This window comes from Protopterus annectens, chromosome 6.part0 (genome assembly GCF_019279795.1).
Source record: "Protopterus annectens isolate FY-2018-M chromosome 6.part0, PAN1.0, whole genome shotgun sequence".
NCBI classification, from domain to species: Eukaryota; Metazoa; Chordata; order Ceratodontiformes; family Protopteridae; genus Protopterus; species Protopterus annectens.
This window is the reverse complement of record NC_056737.1, coordinates 1,862,355,775-1,862,374,631: the sequence shown is the minus strand read 5'-3', so window position 1 is coordinate 1,862,374,631 and position 18,857 is coordinate 1,862,355,775.

The following is an 18,857-nucleotide window of genomic DNA, read 5'->3' as shown; positions in this document are numbered from 1 at the left end:
CCATCCTTTTTACAACTCCACCACCATCTCACCTTCTGCATTCCTTTGCTTAACACCATACCTACCCATCACTTCCACATCCCCTCTGTTCCCTTCACCAACATGCCCATTGAAATCTGCTCCAATCACCACTCTATCACCCTTGGGTACAGTCATCACCACTTCATCCAACTCACTCCAAGATTTTTCTGCCTTATCCATTGCACACGCAACAAGCAGAGCATATGCACTAACAACAGTCACCATTACACCATTAATTTCCAGCTTCATTAACATCACTCTATACGATACCGTTTTCACCTCCAAAAACACCCTTGCCATACTGTTCCTTCAGGAAAAACCCTACACTATTTCTCCTCCCATCCTCACCATGACAGAACTATTTGGACCCGACTCCGATACACCTAGCCTTACGCCTCTTCCATCTGGTCTTTTGCTCACACAATATTTCAACCTTCCTTCTGCAATCATATTAGCTAGCTCTGTCACCATATCAGTCATACTGCCAACATTAAAATATCCTACCCTCACTAACACACTCTTAGCCTTTCTCCTCTCTTCCTGACATATGAGCATCGGACATCCTCCAGTGTATGTCTGTGAATGCAAATGCTACTGTGCTATCAAATGACTTGTGTGTTACAGCAATATTAAGAAAGTATCATAAATTTTGGCCCATCACCCCCATGTATGTGTGGCATCCTCCAGATGTCCTGCTCTAACAGGTTGCAGGACTGACTGAGCAGCAATAGTGTAACTACAGTGTGCCATACTGACATAGAACAGAAATGTATATCAGGTATAACCTGTGCAAATCTATGTATGAGAAGGTGTACCTGGATGCCTCTTAACAACAGACATGGGATGGAAAATGTCAGGTAAATAAGCTGTACATGTTGTACACATCTGTAATCTCAGTTTCTGTGCATCCAACAGAGTTAGATTTCTACAGCTACTGGTTGTTGCATTGCCCTGACACAGACATGGGTTCTAGAATAAGCATGATTATCAGGTTGGAATTCCAGAGGTGTCCAACTGTGTTATGGCCTTGTGTCCATGCCTACAACAAACAGCCATATGACCACTGACATATCTGTATTGACTCAGTAATGCCTTACCTGCAAAACCTGTCTCCACCAAAGTAGAGTAATCCCCTTTGCTGGACAGCAGCAATACACAAACCATATAACTGGTCGCTATGTCAGCTGCACAGGTCAGACTAGGAGCAATCACCAACTTGGCAGCGAGTCAGCCTTTATCTGAACAAGCATATAAGGTTACAGGTGGATTACTGTAAGGCTAACTATGAGTACAAATTGGACACATCCACCAAGGGCAATCACAAGGCCATCTTTACATATGTCTGCAATCTCAGAGGCAACAACCCAACCCACCCTGTAATGGTGGTCAATCACACCACATGCACACACACACACACCATAGCTATAGCCAACCTGCTGCAGACAGGTTTAGGGCAAACATCACCCCCCTGGCTCACCATCAGTGTAGGTGGATATGCACAGCACCCGCACCCCTTCACTCATCATCAGGGTGCATACTGCCTAATCAAAGTCAATAAAAGCAAGTCTCCATGGGACCTGATAACATTCCTGTCTGCATCCTACATGAACTCAGGCATATGCTTCCAGCTCCATTAGACACTGTATGCAAGCAAAGCCTGAGCACCATTGACATCCCATCTGCAAGGAATATGGCTACAGTTATCCTTCTACACAAACGTGAATGATGAATGGTGGTTTATGCAATGCACTGGCCCTCATTGGGGGGAACATGACACATCAGGACCAGGAGTGCAATGCAGGTTCATACTGTGCTGATAGATGACAGGGGTATGATGTGGTTTTAAGTGGTGGCTAATGACAGGCAATATTGATGGTCTGGCTCTGTAAATAACTCTAGGCAATGTCTGAGGTCCTGTGATGTGTTTCCCTGTTTATGTCTTCCAGGTGGCATGCAGCATTAGCTGGCATACACTGCAGAGAAGACTGCAGTTATTATGGAAGCAATAATACAGCACCATGTGGTGTTGTTTGGCCAGAGCCGACAAAATCTGCAGGAGCAGACTGCCCTGTGGGATGATCTTGTCCACAGAGTGAACACCTTGGACCACAATGGCCGCACACGATCAGGTCAAGCATCACACAAATGACCTGATACATCGTGCCCGGCAAAGGGCTGCTGCTGCGGCCAGGGTCCATACTGCTATGGGTTGGGGTCCAGCCACACAGGCCCCACTTATGGCAACAGAGAAGCTCCTTGCCAACCTTGGGGCAGCCCCCACACAACACCCAACATATTAAACACCAGTTGTGGAGGTGGGTGGCACCCAGGCAGCAGGCGAGGACCGTCCAGGTAAGACCACAGTGCCCATCAATTTATTCATGTAGCAGTCGTACTGTCTTCAGTAGAGTATATACTTTCATATGTCAGTTCAAACTGCATTTGTGGGTGGAGTTTAGTAATGAAACTGGAAAACTGTGGCAAACAAACAATATTTAATATTCTGCGCTAAATGCACTTTAGTATGTCCTTTTAACACAGCATATTAAATATTGTTTGTTTGCCACAGTTTGCTGGTTTCATCATTTAGTTTTGGAAAGCATTTCATCTTGAAACCTTGCAGTAGCCGTACATGCAGAGATTTTGTTTCTACTGGGGTTTAGTAATGCACACAAGTGCACATCTATGGTGATGGACAACAAATTGTGCACTATCATAGCTTGTACTTTACCTGTGCAGACACGTAGCATTCATCTTGTACAAATGCCAAATGTGAGTGTGTTGACAATATCTCTCCCCCACAACTACATACGTACCTCTGGTCTGCATGTGGGACAGCAGCCTGAAGCTGGTGAGTATGGGATTTTCCTGTTGTGGCTCACCAGTACCCCGGGCATGTTAAGGTCATGCATGTGACCATGCACGCAACTGCTACTCTCAGCTATTTTGCAATCTGCATGTTCCCTTGTGGTGGAGTTAACTGCATTGCATCACAGTGGTCATCACAGGGGCCTATTTTCAGGGGATGTCACATACCTGTAGTATACCTCACAACCTGTCATTGCAAGAAATATGGACAAAAACTGACAAAATGGGGGGGGGACGAAAACTATAAATTAGTGTTATACAGGGCATATAAATGGTGTACACACACCTGTTAGAATGCCAGGTATTTGTGAAATACAAAAATGAGAGCACAATAACACATTTTCGATCTCTTCCAACCTGTAATGTGACCTACAACCTGTGCAATTCAAATGTAAAACAAACAACTCTTTTAGGGAACAATCATGACACATAAAAAACTTACAAGACACTAGATGTATATGTGTGCACAGGCTGAAGCAGCTTTCAGTATTATTACAGCATTATGTCTTATTGGGTACACACCTGCCATCAATTACAGAGACTCTTTGATTAACAGCAAATAACGGTCAGCTGTCCTACCCAGGATTATCCTGACTTTACTCAATTGCCTGCTACAGCAACAGCCATAATTTGCATACAGCTTATGAAGCAGCAAAGGGATCTCATTTGTGAAAGGTATCAGCCAAGGGAAGGGTGCAGACACACATTTCCACAGCATTGCATATACCATGGAACACAGTGAAGACAGTCATGAAATGGTGGTGGAAATATGGGGCAACAGTGACATTGCAAAGAACTGGGCATACCTCCAAATGTGTGGAAAAGACAAGACTCAAACTGGTCATGGAAGCTGCCAGGAGACCTACAGCAACACTACAGGAGTTGCAGGAATCACTGGCAAGTACCAGTTGTGTGCTACATGTGACAACAATCTCCCATATTCTCTACATATCTGGCCTATGGGGTAGGTTTGGAATATGGAAGCCTACTCACACACAGAACAACATCAGGTCAGTCAAATTTCTCAGGAAAATACATCATGTCCCCCAATAGTATGTGGGGAAATGTGTTATGGTGTAATAAGACCAAGGTTGCACTTTTTGGCGACAATACCAGAAGGTTTGTTTGGCACAAGAACAACACTGTGCATCACTAAAAGAACACCATACACATGGTGAAGCATGGTGATGGCAGTGTCCTGCTTTGGGGTTGCTGTTCCTAAGCTGGAAGTGGGCCTGTAGCCAAGGTGGAGGGGATTAGGAAAGGTTCAAAATACCAGTCTCTTTTGGCACAAAATCATCATGTTTCTGCTAGAAAGCTGTGGATGGAGAGGACTTACACCTTTCCACACAACACTGACCCATACCATACTTCAAAATCCATAAAAGAATGTCTTCACCAGAAGACAGCCTATGCTTTGGAATGGCCCATCCACAGTCCATACATACATCCAATAGAGAATCTGTGGGGTGCCCTGAAGAGGCCTGTGCAGAGGTGATGTCCTTGCAATCTGACAGAGTCAGAGAGCTTCTGCAAGGCAGAGTGTTCAAATATTGCTAAGTCAAGATGTGCCATGCTGATACACACCTTCCCAAGAGGACTGACTGCTGTTATGAAATCAAAAGGTGCTTTAACTAAGTATTAGTTTAAGGGTGTGCACAGTCATGCAACCAACCTATTGTACATATTTCAACTTCTACATGTTAACCCTAACCAATGTGTTTGTTTTTCAATTAGATTGCCAGGTATAGGTCACATTGAAGGTGGGAAATATTATCACATTATTTCTGTGGTCTCATGTTATATATCAGACAAACTTGCTGGCATGTTAACAGGACAGTCTACACTTATAATAACTACTGTATGCTTAGAAGGTTGTTAATGTAACTGGTTCTGTTGTAACATACATGTACTGCAGGTTTTGAAGTGTAAGACTCAAAATATGTAATTAAATAGAGACACCAGTCCTCATATCATCCCAGAAATGTGTCAGACAAATACAGGATTTATGGTGAACAGGCCAGAAATATGAGCCACACTTGTAGACATTCAGTGACACTCTGCACAGTTGAAAGGTATGTTCTGTAGGAGTTGCCACTGTGTTATACAAGTGAACAGCAATTATGTGTGCATGGGTGCAGTGTGTGCTTCTTGAAGGCCTATCACCTACTAACACTACTCATATATTACAGAAGTGAATATAAGTTGTAACAAGAAGTGGAAAGAGCTGCACTGCATGATGTTGAGAGCCTGTCCAGGGTGTGTATATAGTCATCTGACTGTGCTGTGAATTTCATCAGTTGGCTATTGTGAGGTCTGTGTAATGCCTGTCTGCCACCTCACCTGTATGTGTGTGTGTGTGTGTGTGTGTGTGTGTGTGTGTGTGTGTGTGTGCATGTGCATGCATGTGTGTGCATGTGCCTACATGTGTAGCAGCAAACGGTATAGTGCAGTTATTAATTTACATATGGTGGTCATGGTGGTCACAGCCCTCCCACTCAGTATCTGATGTCAGTGTCTCTACAGATTCTGGTAATGATGATGGTCATATTCAGGCACAGGTGGTGTTGTCAGGGGCTGAATCTGTGCCATTGGTTAGCATCCCACAGTCATCCACGATGTCCCCACACACAGTCACAATGCCCACACATTCCCCATCCCCAGCAGTCACAGATGATGGACAGTTGGCAGGTGGTGGCATGGAACAGGCTAGTGTGGTGACTATGGCAGGTGCGAGTGTAGACACTGTCCATAGCCAGAGTGCAGGAGAGGTCCCATACAGGCGGATGTACAGGGGTGCTTGCAGCAGGACTGCTGCTCATCAAGCCGCTGTTACAAGTGCCAAAACAGGTGTCACCAGATGCATGTTTCAGGCTGTGATGGATGCACAGGTACATAGTGAATGCAACACCAGACAAATAGGGTGGTGGATGCAACTCTTCCTGATTTACGTGGGAACATACATGACCTTGTTGAGGCTACAAGCCAAAATACTGAGGTCATGAATAGATGGTAGGGTGAGACCTTGGCAATCCTCAACCGTGGCATGTCTGTGGTAGAGCATGTGATGGGAGATGAGCATTGGCCGTGTGGATGTAGGTCAGCACCAACATCTGCTGAGAGTCTACTGGGCCACGCAGCTTCACACTCTTGTAGTGGCAGTGACACCAGCACTACCGAAGGGAGGTTGCTGTCCACATCACAAAGGAGCAGGCCATGGGCATGTGATCCTGGATGGTCCCGTCAGGGACACAGATCCAGCAGACAGCAGTCATCATCAAGAAGTAGTACCGCATCTGTCCTTGGGCATGGTGGTGCCGGTGAGGCATTGACAGGACCAGGTCACATGTCCATGGCTGGAGACAGTGAACTGGACACCCTGCTATGTATGGTGCACAGCTGTCCAACATACCCCTGTGTAGGGCAGTCACATGGCATGACTGTGTGCCTACATACACACACATCTATAATACAGGCAGGTCATCTCCAGACACATGCAACACCTCTGCACACCCCATCTATAGGATATCCCTTCAAACACACACACATGGATGTCAACCGTATGGCCCAGCCTAGGCCTTTGGCAAACCCACTCCCCACCCTGTGCATATGATGATACCTGTGCCACATCCCTGTCATCAATGCCATCGATGCAGGGACAGGCTAATATGGGTCTGATACACAGGGTGAATATAATACAGTGTAGCTATGTAATACTGTTTAAGGTGCTGTCTGCTTGCATTTGTTATGGGTACACATAAAGGTGTATATACCTTATTAGCCATGATGCATTATTGCTGTTAGTACCACTGACTGACTGTAGTCTGACATGCTGTATTCTGTTTGTGTTCCAGATGTCTGTCTGTCTGCAGGCTGTGGCCCTGCAGACACTTCCAATGAGGAGTTTGGCAGAGTGGAAATACACCGACCATTTCATAGCCAAGGTACAGATTTATATGTACGTTTACCAGGTGTGTATGCATGCAACAGTGTGTGATGGACACTGTTGTCAGACAGCATGACCTGGTGTACATACCCCTTGTCACAGACAGGTAGCATTCAGAAATGTCAACTCAGTGTTGTGTAGCACCACAGGCTCATACTTAGGGAACTGGTTATTGGAGTACTGTCAATAGGTGCCTCACCTGCTTAGCCATTAGATTTACCACAACAGATTCACATGTCAGCACTTGTTGTCCTGCCATTTCTTTCACATACACTCAACCCTGATGCAGTTGGTGAGGGCATAAATGGTATTGTGTATGACAGGTTTGTGGTATGTATTCCTGAGTTCACAGGGTGAAACAGGGAGACAAAATTGTATATCCTTTGCATACACACAGTAAAGAGTGACACAGGGGATGTGCATACAATAACACAAACACAGTTGGCAATGGACAGACTCATAAACCTACATATTCACTTTAATGTACTATAGTGCTACATACACATGACATGCCCCACATAGATTATATGTGTGGGACATAACCTACTACCTCTTACAACATGTAATGTTGTGAATGCCTTCATGGATGGTGAGATGACCCACTAGAAATAACAACTGGAGTCATCTATTGCTCCTATAAACCTGGACAAGTGATAAGGTAACAGACATTGTATCAGCATGATGTTTAAGTCAGGTATGATATCTGATGCTGGAATGTGTGTCAGTACACTAACTGTGACCTATTTGGCAACAATATCACCTATATGACCATTGTTAGGGGATACTGACCACATATGGATTACAAACATCCAGATATTCCGTAGACATCTGTACAGATGACTGGAATGGTCTGTACAATGGTTTAACATGCTGCATGTGAGGCAGATGCCATTAACATGCTATATAAGGTAGTGCCATCAGGAGGTGGTAAACAGGTGTGGGTGGTACACACATCAAAATGGTATAACCTACACAGGATATGATTCTCACCCACACACACACACATACACACACACACACACACACACACACACACACACACACACACACACACACACACACACACACACACACGCACACAGTTGCCAGTATTGAGATTAAAACCTCTACCTATCAAGTTATTTCTTCTACAGTGTTAGTTATCAGACATGCCACAGAGCTTATATGAATTCACCTTGTCCCAAGGTACTTTTAAGGTGAATGACATCAGCAGGCCTTGTAAAGTAGGGTGACACACACACACACACACACACACACACACACACACACACACACACACACACACACACACACACACACACTTACTTACCCATATTGAGATTAGAACACCTGCCTATCCACACGCACACACACACACACACACACACACACACACACACACACACACACACACACACACACACACACACACACACACACACTTACTAGCCAGTATTGAGATTAGAATGTCTGCCTATCCTATGCTAGAAGTTTCATCCTGTCAATGTAAACTTGTGTTTTTATGGCAAGTTAGTTACATATAATTGAAGAGTGATATTACAAAATAATGACAGACATTACTGTTTCAGACTACATAACCTTCAGACAATTCCTGCTACTGCAAACCCCTCTCCCTACCAACTTTGTCAGTATGTAAGGGCGATATTTACAACACATGCCTATCATTGTGCCTCTGTTCCACTTTTATTTCTGCCCTTGTCCATAGATCTTGCTGCCAGACTTTAGGAGTTATAGGTGTGGGTACAGAGTGCATTCTATTGTGCAGGCATGTCCATTATATGTAAAAGCAAGCATAAAAAAAAGGATTATTGAGAATAACCACTGGCAACAGTACCAAAAAGCACTTATATTCACAAAAGGCTTGGCACCTCAGCTACACATCTTTCAAGATGTCCATTACATGTGTAGTATATTCCACATGGCACTGTGACTTGCAGGCATGTCAGTGGCAGAGGAGTGGGTGTCCCTGACATGCATAACAGTTAACACTGCAGTTAACTGCTCATGGCCCTGTCAAAGACAGCACTGTACCTAGGGCACTACAAGATGACTGCCAGGAGAATGTGCTGGCCAGATCCTGACAGTATTAACCACACATACACATAGCTCATTGACCCCTGCATATTGTGGACAGGCAACATGTTTTCATATGTATTGATACAGCCCTGCCAATGTGTGCTATGCTGCTATTTCCCATCAAACATACATGTTACTGCATTTCTGTGGGTATATAGGGGGGCACACCTGTCACCTGTACACATTTGCACAGACTGTGCTGATATTTGCTTTACATTTTGGTTCAATTTACCATACGTTTGTGCCCTGTCCTGGGGACTAGAGGCATATCAGTAAAGAGCAAATATCACATCGTAATGGCTTACATTTGAATTCCAGACTTCTTATCCTTGAAAGTCTTACTGCAACTGTGAGTCCTGTTGGGCTATCACTGTGTTAGTCTGTATGGGGGGTAATTCAACATTGTCACCATTTGTGTGCCTTTATCAAATATTTATCTCTGGTTTTCATCAGGTGACTTGCTGTGTGGGTGTGAGGGGTGGGTATGGGACCCCCACACTGACATCCATGTCTATGACCTATGACCCCTCAGTTAGTTGCCGCACACATATACTGAAGTAGGATTTTCCACCTTGGGTACTACTGCATAGTGTGTGGTGGCTAGTTTTGGCCAGAAATGTCCTGGTGTCCCACATAGCTGTCAGCTGTGTGCTGCTATCCCAGTAGGCCACCCCATTCCCTTGCATGTATGCAGCATTGCCATAGATATGTTATCAAAACATACTAATCCATTAATTTATTGTTAAGAAGACTTACTTACCTTGTGCCTGGAGCAGTTGTGAGGACAGTACTTGAGGGCCGCCTATGTTGGATGTACACAGTACACTGTCTATACATGGTAAGTTACAGGTAATGTGATGTGTGTGTCATTCATTTTACTGTGTGTATGAGTCAAAGAGAGGTGTCAGTCCCTGTGATCCCTAGAGTGTCAGTGTTTGTGCTATGCATTGCCTCATTGCCAAGGCCTGATCATTATGGGCACGCCTCCATCTGCCTACAGCTGCAGGCTCAGGGGCCTCCTTCTCTGAGTCCCTCTGTGGCTGTGGGGACCTTGGCAATAGTGATGGGCTGTGTGGCCCTTCCCCCTGCTGTTCCTGGTGCAGCTCTTTCCACAGGATCATATTACATAGCACGACACATATTATAAACATGTGTGCACATGTGGCTGGAGAGTAATGCAAGGCTCCACCAGATATGCCATGGCAGCAGAACCATGACTTAAGCATCCCAAACATATGCTCTATAATGATCCTGGTTTGTGCATGTATCTCATTATGGCATTTTTGTGTGGGTGTGTATCTATTTCTGATGGGAGTCATCATCCACAGCTCCAGTGCATAGCCAGTATCCCCCACCAGATGGCCATATGGGATGCCCCTACTGTGACGAATGCCAGATGTGGGAATCTTGATAGCTTCCAGGGTTGCCAGCACTCACATTCATGATAATGCCCTGGGCATTGCACATGACCTGGCAGTTGATGGAGGGGAATCACTTGCAGTTTATGTAGACCCTAACCTGTTCACTGGGTGGTGCTTTGATGTGGATGTGGGTGCAGTCTATCTCACCCAGTACCTCCGGGTGTTCTGCAAAATGCTGGAAGAGACGCATATTGCCGGACTTCTCCTCATGGGTGTTGGGGAAGTAAATGTGCTTACTGGCATGTGGTAGCATGGCATCCAGGAAGTGATGGAGAACCCTGGATGCAGATGCCTGTGAAACCCCCATGATGTTCCAGTAAGTCTTTGGAAAGTACCTGTAGCTAGAATTCTTAAAGCTACACATACCTTGGTATCCACTGGGATGGGTTCCCCTCTGTTGGCTCTAGGTATGAGTTGAGGCTGGCACAGCTCGGTGATTTGCTGAAGTATGTCTCTGTCTACCCTGCAATGCTCTACTATCTCCAGATCATGTAGCCCCTGATAAGTTACCCTGGGTCTGAACACTCTTCTCCTCCTCTTCTGTCTGTGGCGGTTGTCAACATTACCCTCCTCTCTGCCCACAGCCTCTAGCACATACTGATGGATCAAAGCAATGGCAGCCCCTAACATTTTTCCAGTTAAAATTCCCCTGCATGTGTACACCAGTGGTATAGAGTTTGTGGGGAAAAACAGACTGTAAGGTGTTTCCATAGTTTATATTGTTGTGCTGCAGATGCTGCCTGTATTATTTGCTGACTATGATGCATTCCACCTGCTAGCTATGTAATTTGTTCTTGATTGCTTTTATTCTGCTATTTTCATTTTTTTCCCTTCCCATTTCCTCCCCTTTTAAGCCCCAAGGTGTGACGCGCAAACCCAGTGTCCAAATGTAAACAGTCCTGCTATTTCCAAGGGTTTTTTTTTGTTGTTTGCTTTAGACCTGGTGTGCACCATGCATACACATTTAGCTAATGTAAACATGAAGAAATGGACCTCCCTGGATGTGAACACGTTCTTTATTTCATGGAATAAGTCAATACAGCATCAGACACATCCTCTGACTTAGTTAAGCTTTTCTGTGTGCCATAGGGCTCCAATGAGCTTACACCATGCATGACACACCCCTTTTCATGTCTATTGCTCCTCCTACTTACACAATCATGCTATACTAATAGCATGGTTAGGTGCAGTTTGGCACTTAGAAGATTTTTGTGATTCTGTAAATTTCCCCTCATTTGCATACCCAACTGCCTTAGTCCACAGTTACTGCATTACCCCAGTGTCTTTCTCCTTGACAACCACTGTTCCCTGGTATTGTTTTGATTCTACATGCCATAGACTATAGTGGCAAAATACAGATTTCCCTTAAAATTGAGTTTTCACATTTTTTTTCTGCATGATCCCATTTGCACATTGCTGCCCTATGCTTAAACGGCCTAGATCAGCCAAAAAAAAAAATACTTTTGTTCTTATAAAAATGAAGCACGTTTCCATGCCAATGGCCATATATTTGACCATTGGCATGCCTAAAGATTATAATACCTCCCTTTTTCTGAGCTCTCATGCCTTCATTTTCATTTTTGCAGAAATGTATTCGGCTACAACTAACACTATTCTTGCATGGATGCCTGTCTGCTTGCTGAATCACTAATTCACCTCATTTGCATGGTTTTCACCAGCAAATGAGGTAATTAGCATTATGCAGTGGTGTCTGTGCAGGAATAGTGTAGGCAGACTTGTGCATGTCAAAGCAATAGTTTATTGGATCGCTCGGTGGCCATATTCCATGCAGGAGTAGCTATACTGTTCCTATATGGAGAAATTACTTTATTGAACTCCCAGGGCCTGTTTTATTCCTTGGAACCAGATTGTGATCTAGGCTAGTTCAAGAGTTGTGATTGCTTTAAGACAGTTGCAGGACATTCAACAACAGAGCTAAGTGTCTAAAGAATTTTCCTACCTTCTCTCTCTATTCTTGTTATTTGCTTAAATCTAGTGTATTTCTTCTTGTCCATCCTTTATGTTAATTTAACCTCAAAATTCCTCCCTCTCCTGTTGTATTGTCTCTTTTCATTAAGCAAAATGTATCATTGGTCTATTCACTTCCTTAAGCTATTATAGTTGCTTTTCCATTGCATTCAGTAGATGCACAATGCTATGTGTCCGGCAAGCCAGTCAATGTTGCTCTTTAAAAAGGTGTGGCTGTAGAGTTGCTAACCCTTAATATAAATTTACCTTTAGAAGCTCTTCCTGGTCTAATCTCATCTACTCATAATTCTGAGCACTATAGCTTCAAATTGGGATGTTCCTCCCCTTTAACTGGTAAAGCTTGAGGTACCCTCTATTTTGTATCTTTCTACCTGCTTAGTGCACAGTGCAACATGTAGAAGTAGTAACTTTTTTTATCTTACTTTTGAAATCTGCAATATACACAACACAACTACTAATCACTTCTGAGCCTTCTGCTTATTTTACTTATTCCATTATAATGATGTACACTCTTCCCTGCATGCAAATTCCATGTGTGAGAGGTATAAATATATATTTAATCTAAAGTAATCCCTCTCACTTATTAGCTTTCCATGTGAGCTTCATATACCTCCATTACAATCCTTCACTAATTATACTAAAATGTCTTATGCCAAGGCTGTAAAAGAGTCTCTCACCTCTAAGAAATAGGTGATTAAGTCTTAACAAAAATAGGCCACTCATTGACCTCATGGACACCTCCAAAACAGAGCCTCACTGGGGAAAAAAAAATTCAAATCTACCACTTTGAAGTATAGCATTGATAGAAATCTACTAGTGATTGGTGACTCTATTGTCAGACATGGTGTTTTGTTACAAAAAGACTGAACAAGGAAGTACAGTGAAGTATTTGTCAGGCACCAGAATCTGTGATTCTACAAGAGCTATAAGTACCCTAATGTTTGAAAAGTATGACTATAACATAATAGTTGTACATGTAGAAGTGAACGACCTGAGAGGTAAAACACCAATGAACATGCAGAAAGAGGTGTAGGAACTTTCCACATGTTAGAAAAAGCAAGTTCTGAGTGGAATATTTCCTTCAACTTGAATGATACCAAGGTGCAAAAATAAAATATAATTGGCATCAACAGCCGGTTACATAGCTGTTCTTATTCTATGGGATTAAAATGTGTCATCAGGTGCTTTGCACCTCTAAGAATGGTCTGCACCTCTCATGCCAAGGCTTCTGAATACTAGCTAAATCCTTTGCTGTCCCCTAGTGTTTTTTTGTTTGTTTGTTTGGTTTTTTTTTAGTACAGTACACTAGATGGACATTCCTACACAATTCCTACACAATTAACATATCAATCCCCAAACTACATCATATCAAGTTGGCTCTCCTCAGTACCAGAAGTTTAAAAAGTATATTGCCTGAACTTGAGGCACTCCTACATTTGGAAAACAATTTGTGTAGTTTATAAAGACTCAATTTAAAATTATAAAGAGATCACTCCATCTATAATAGAGTTTTGTACTTTCCCTGATTTCAAACACAATGATAATTTTAGCTGAGACTCCAGATTTGTTAAGGAACTATTACCTCTATTACCTTTAGGCAAATCCCTAAGGACCCTAAAACTGAACTCATTGAACTTCATATGACTCTAGAGAGAGTTAATTATCAACTAGTCATTTATTACAGAACTACACTATTCCTTCTTTGTTCACTGATGAGTACAAAAGGTTCTTCACTGTTGTAAATGATTTCCCTTTTAGCACAAAACAAAAAAACATTATTTGGTTGGCTTTGACTACCATTTGTTGAATCTAGAGCATAACCTTACAATCCTGCTTTGGTTTGTGATGGACTATCGAGTTGCATGGTAAGAGAAGTTTTATTTAAACTTGTATTTTATTTCTTACCACTATTTTTTACTGTTTGTATGAAAGAAGGGATAGCTTGTAGACAAGAAGATTTCCTTTGATTTACATTTTGTTGTTTTACCTTTAATTTTCACTGTTAGTTGTTAGAAAGGGCTAGGTTTTAGACAGCCAAACTTTAGCCATCCCAGGGGGCCTAGTCAGCTACAAATTCACACAGACTGCAGAGAGGACAATCCAGAGCTTAACTAAACAATCCTGCCTTGGTTTATGATTGACTGTGGAGTTGACTGGCAAGAGAAATTTTATTTTACTTTGTATTATATTTCCTGCCACAATTTTTCACTGTTTGCAGGAAGGATGGGAGTTTGTAGGCAAGATTTAATTGTATTTATGTTTTGTTTTTTACCTTTAATTCTCACTATTTTTTGTTAGAAAATGGTAGGTTTTAGACAGGCAAACTATAGCCATCCTAGGAGACCTCATCAGCTATAAATTCACACAAACTGCTGAGAGGACAATCCACAGCTTATCTAAACAATCCTGTCTTGGTTTGTGATGTATTGATCTTTACATTAAAATGAGGTATGATTGTGAGGGATAGTGAGAAGAAGCTACTGTGAGTATTTGCATGCAATGTAAAGTTACTCCAGCTTTTGTGAGACAACAGTTGTACAGCTGAGTCACAACTTTGCTATACTTAATTTAGTATTTAGTTGTATATTGTTTGTGTGATTTCTCTCTTAGAAGTTGACTTAAGTTCTCTTTGTATTCTGTGGTAACTGATTTTGATTATTCGTTTCTTTAAGAATGTTTTATTCTTTTGCAGCTGAATATGGATTCCTTAAATGAATTTGCATTAATGATTTGCTAAAGCACAAATATATTGTACAGTATAATAAATGTTATATAGATTCAAAGGTCACACCTGATAACACTAGTGATTTCTGTTCCTCGTGTCAAAAGTTGGATGCTTTGCTTACCATTATTAGTAATAAATTTAGACTTACTGATAACGATTGCACTTGTGCAATTGGCACTGCTTGCAGAACTGTTGTTAGATATATCAACTGGTTAACTATCACTAATGACAATTCCAAAACTAAAATTAATTTATACGGCTTCTCTCAGCTTATCACCCACCCAACCCATTCAAATAACTTTCACACTACTCATAGCCTTATAGACTGGATACTGGTATCCCAACCTTCAAAATACCATAACCCCCAAACCTTGCCAAACTGTATAAGTGATCATTCACTAGTAAAAGTTACTAGGTTCTCTCCCCAACTTTCTAAGCCACCCAGATACATCACCAGCCACAAACTCTCTAACTTTAACTCTGACAGTCTTAACACCCTTCTCTCTAAAGTTAATTGGGATGTTCTAAAATACCTCCCCCTAGACAAAGTTGTCCTTCACTTCAACTCTACCTTTCTAGGCATTCTAGACTCTCTTGTTCTGATTCGTACCATACACATAAAATCTACAGTTTCACCCTGGCTGTCCAAAACTACTCTCAACCTTATGAAAAACAGAGACAAGCTTTGGAAAATTTGGTCCTAAACTAAACTTTCTAATGATCTGCAAAATAATTGAGAAGCTAGGAACTTAACAAAGAAATACATAAACAAAGATAGAAAGGACTTTTACTATAACCCTCCTACTGCACTAAAATCAAACTCAAAAAATTCTGGCACTTCATTAACCAGATACTGCATCCAGACAATCCTTCTTCCCCAAATCCATCCCGAGACAAAACACCAAAAGAAATTGCTTCCTTAACTCCTACTTTATTGACTCCATATCCAATCTATCAAAGCCAAACTCACCGTCAACTCCAAACCCTCCCGTCACAAGTCCTCCTTCCACCACATCCCTCTCAAACACGTTCTCCCTCAAACCAGTGCCAACTTCCTTTATCAAGACTCTACTATCCAACTTAAAACCCTGCTTCGCATCTACAGATAAAATTCCTCCTAACTTTCTTCAACTAGCATCTGAGTCTGTTGCCCTACCAGTATCTATTCTAATTAATCGCTCAATCACAGAAGGAAAAGTTCCATCTATATGGAAGCAGTTTCCCACCCTTCCAATACACAAAGGTAGCAACTCCTCAGATATCACAAACTTCTGTCCCATTGCTATCTTGTCCCCTCTTTCCAAAGTTCTCAAAAAGTGGGTTCACAAACAAGTCATGCAATATCTTACCAAACATAACCTTCTAACTCCTACTCAACACGCCTTCAGACCCAGACATAGCACTACCACAGCGCTCATATCCATTCTCCACACAGTCTCTCTTGCCAGGGATGACCACATGCTAGTTTCATGCCTATTTCTGGATATGTCCAAGACATTTGATACTGTCTTTCATCCTCTGCTTTTAAACAAATTACAAGAACTTAACTCCTGCCCTGAAGCTGTTTCATGGTTCTCTAGCTACCTCTTCAATCGAACCCAATCTGTAAAATGGCAGTCTGCACTCTCACCACCTCTACCAGTCCAAAAGGGTGTTCCTCAAGGCTCATTTTAGGGGCTTTACTCTTTAATATTTTCACTAACAAACTTTATTCTTCCTCCCCCCAGTCTTCATTAGCTCAATACACTGATGACTTGACCGCTACTACTATAGCCAGCTCCCTCTATGAACTCCATTCTGCCACCCAAACTGCCTTTAACTCAATCAAAACATGGCTAACTGACAAACAGCGCATACTCAATCCAAAAAAAAATAAAATGCTACTGCTCCTCCCTAAAAATCAGGCCTATATCAAATCTACTTTCACTATTATATCGCTTAACAACACCCCCATACAAGTAGAACATAGCACAAAACTCTTAGGAATTACCATAGACGATCAATTGAAATTTGATATACATATCAATAATTGTAACAAAAAGACCCATCAAAAACTCGGACTCCTCTACAGATCTAAAAAAATTCCTTTCCTCTGAAGCCAAGATTACACTCTCTCAATCGGACCTCGTACCCAGTCTAGTGTATAGCTCCCAGATCCTTACTAATCTTGTCTCTACCCTTATCACCATACTTGAAACCACCTACATTAAAATCGCTTGCTTTGCAGCACATCAAAACTATAAAACCCATCACTGCATCTCTATAAAACTAATGAACTGGTTAGAACTACCTCACCAACTTTTACTCTCACAGCTCTCCATTATTCACTCTATCCTTTACTTGCCTTCATATTGTCCAACACTCACGCCACTCATCTCCTACTACTCTCCCTCCAGACAACTAAGAAGCTCTAACTAAAAGTTACTCCAAATCTACAAACCCAAAACTAAAACTGGATGTAAAATGTATAGCTACCACTCATCCATGTCCTGGAATAAACTGCCTCAAGAGATAAGGTCCCTTACCAACCCAAAATTATTCAAAGCAGCTTTAAAGGAACACCTCAAAAATCACTGGTACTGCCACTGCAGTCAGCCACCATAAACAATATCCACTCTATCCCTCTTTCTTTCTCCTCTAACCTTCATACTATTCTACATTACATACTTCTCTCTCTCCTCTAGTTCCTGAGAACACTGGAGAATATGAAGGCCTCTCCAAACACCATAATATTGGGTGACTTCAACTACCCAAATATTGACTGGGAAAACTACTCAAGCCCCGACACCCTAGCCCAACGGTTCCTAGAATTTATAAACTCAAATGCTATGGAACAATTGGTCACCACTCCCACAAGAGGAGACAACATATTGGACCTGGTCATCACCAACATGGGGACTCTATGTTCCACATCAGAGGTAAACCCCTCATTGGTAAGATCAGACCATAAATTAATTTCACTGGACATCCATATCCTGTGCCCACACCCAGCCAAGGAAACCACAGTGAAAAATTTCAAAAAAGCAAACTTCACACTTCTCAAAACCGAGATGGAATCATTTAAAGCCCCCGGGCCACTGGAAAATACTGCCCAAACCGCAGATACCTTTACAAATGTATTCTATGGACACCTACAGGAATGCATGGATTGCTATTCCAAATAAAACCAAAACTCACTCCTCCAAAGGCAGGAGACCTGTCTGGTGGACCCCAGCCATAAATAAGCTATACAACAGAAGGAAGAAGCTACTACATGATAGAGCAAAATCCCAAAAAGGGAAGGCATCTCTGATCAGTACTATCAAGCAACTATGATCCCTCATAAAATCATCCAAGGCCAGCTTCGAAAGAAAAATTGCACAAGACGCTAGAGATAATCACAAGGCTTTCTTTAGTTATGTCAGGAATCTGGGTGGCAACTCCCAGATATGCTCTGAGTTAGTGCAAAATGACAAAAAATACACTGAACCTACAGACATTGCCAACATCCTGGCAGACAGGTTCAGTGCAAACTTCTCCCCCCCTTCCCCCCCAACAGAGCAAATGTCCATCCCAACAGAATGTAGCCTCCCTGACATCACAGATGCACAGGTGAAAGCTGCCCTCTCAAAAGAAAAAAAACACAGCATCAATGGGACTGGACGGTGTCCCAGGCTGTGTCTTACATGAGCTCCAAGAAGAACTGAACCCTCACATAAATTCACTCTTCAATCTCAGCCTTGCTACAGGATATGTAGCCAAAGAATGTCATACAGCAACAGTGGTCCCGCTCCACAAAGGTGGTGCCACAATGGACCCCAGTAACTATCGC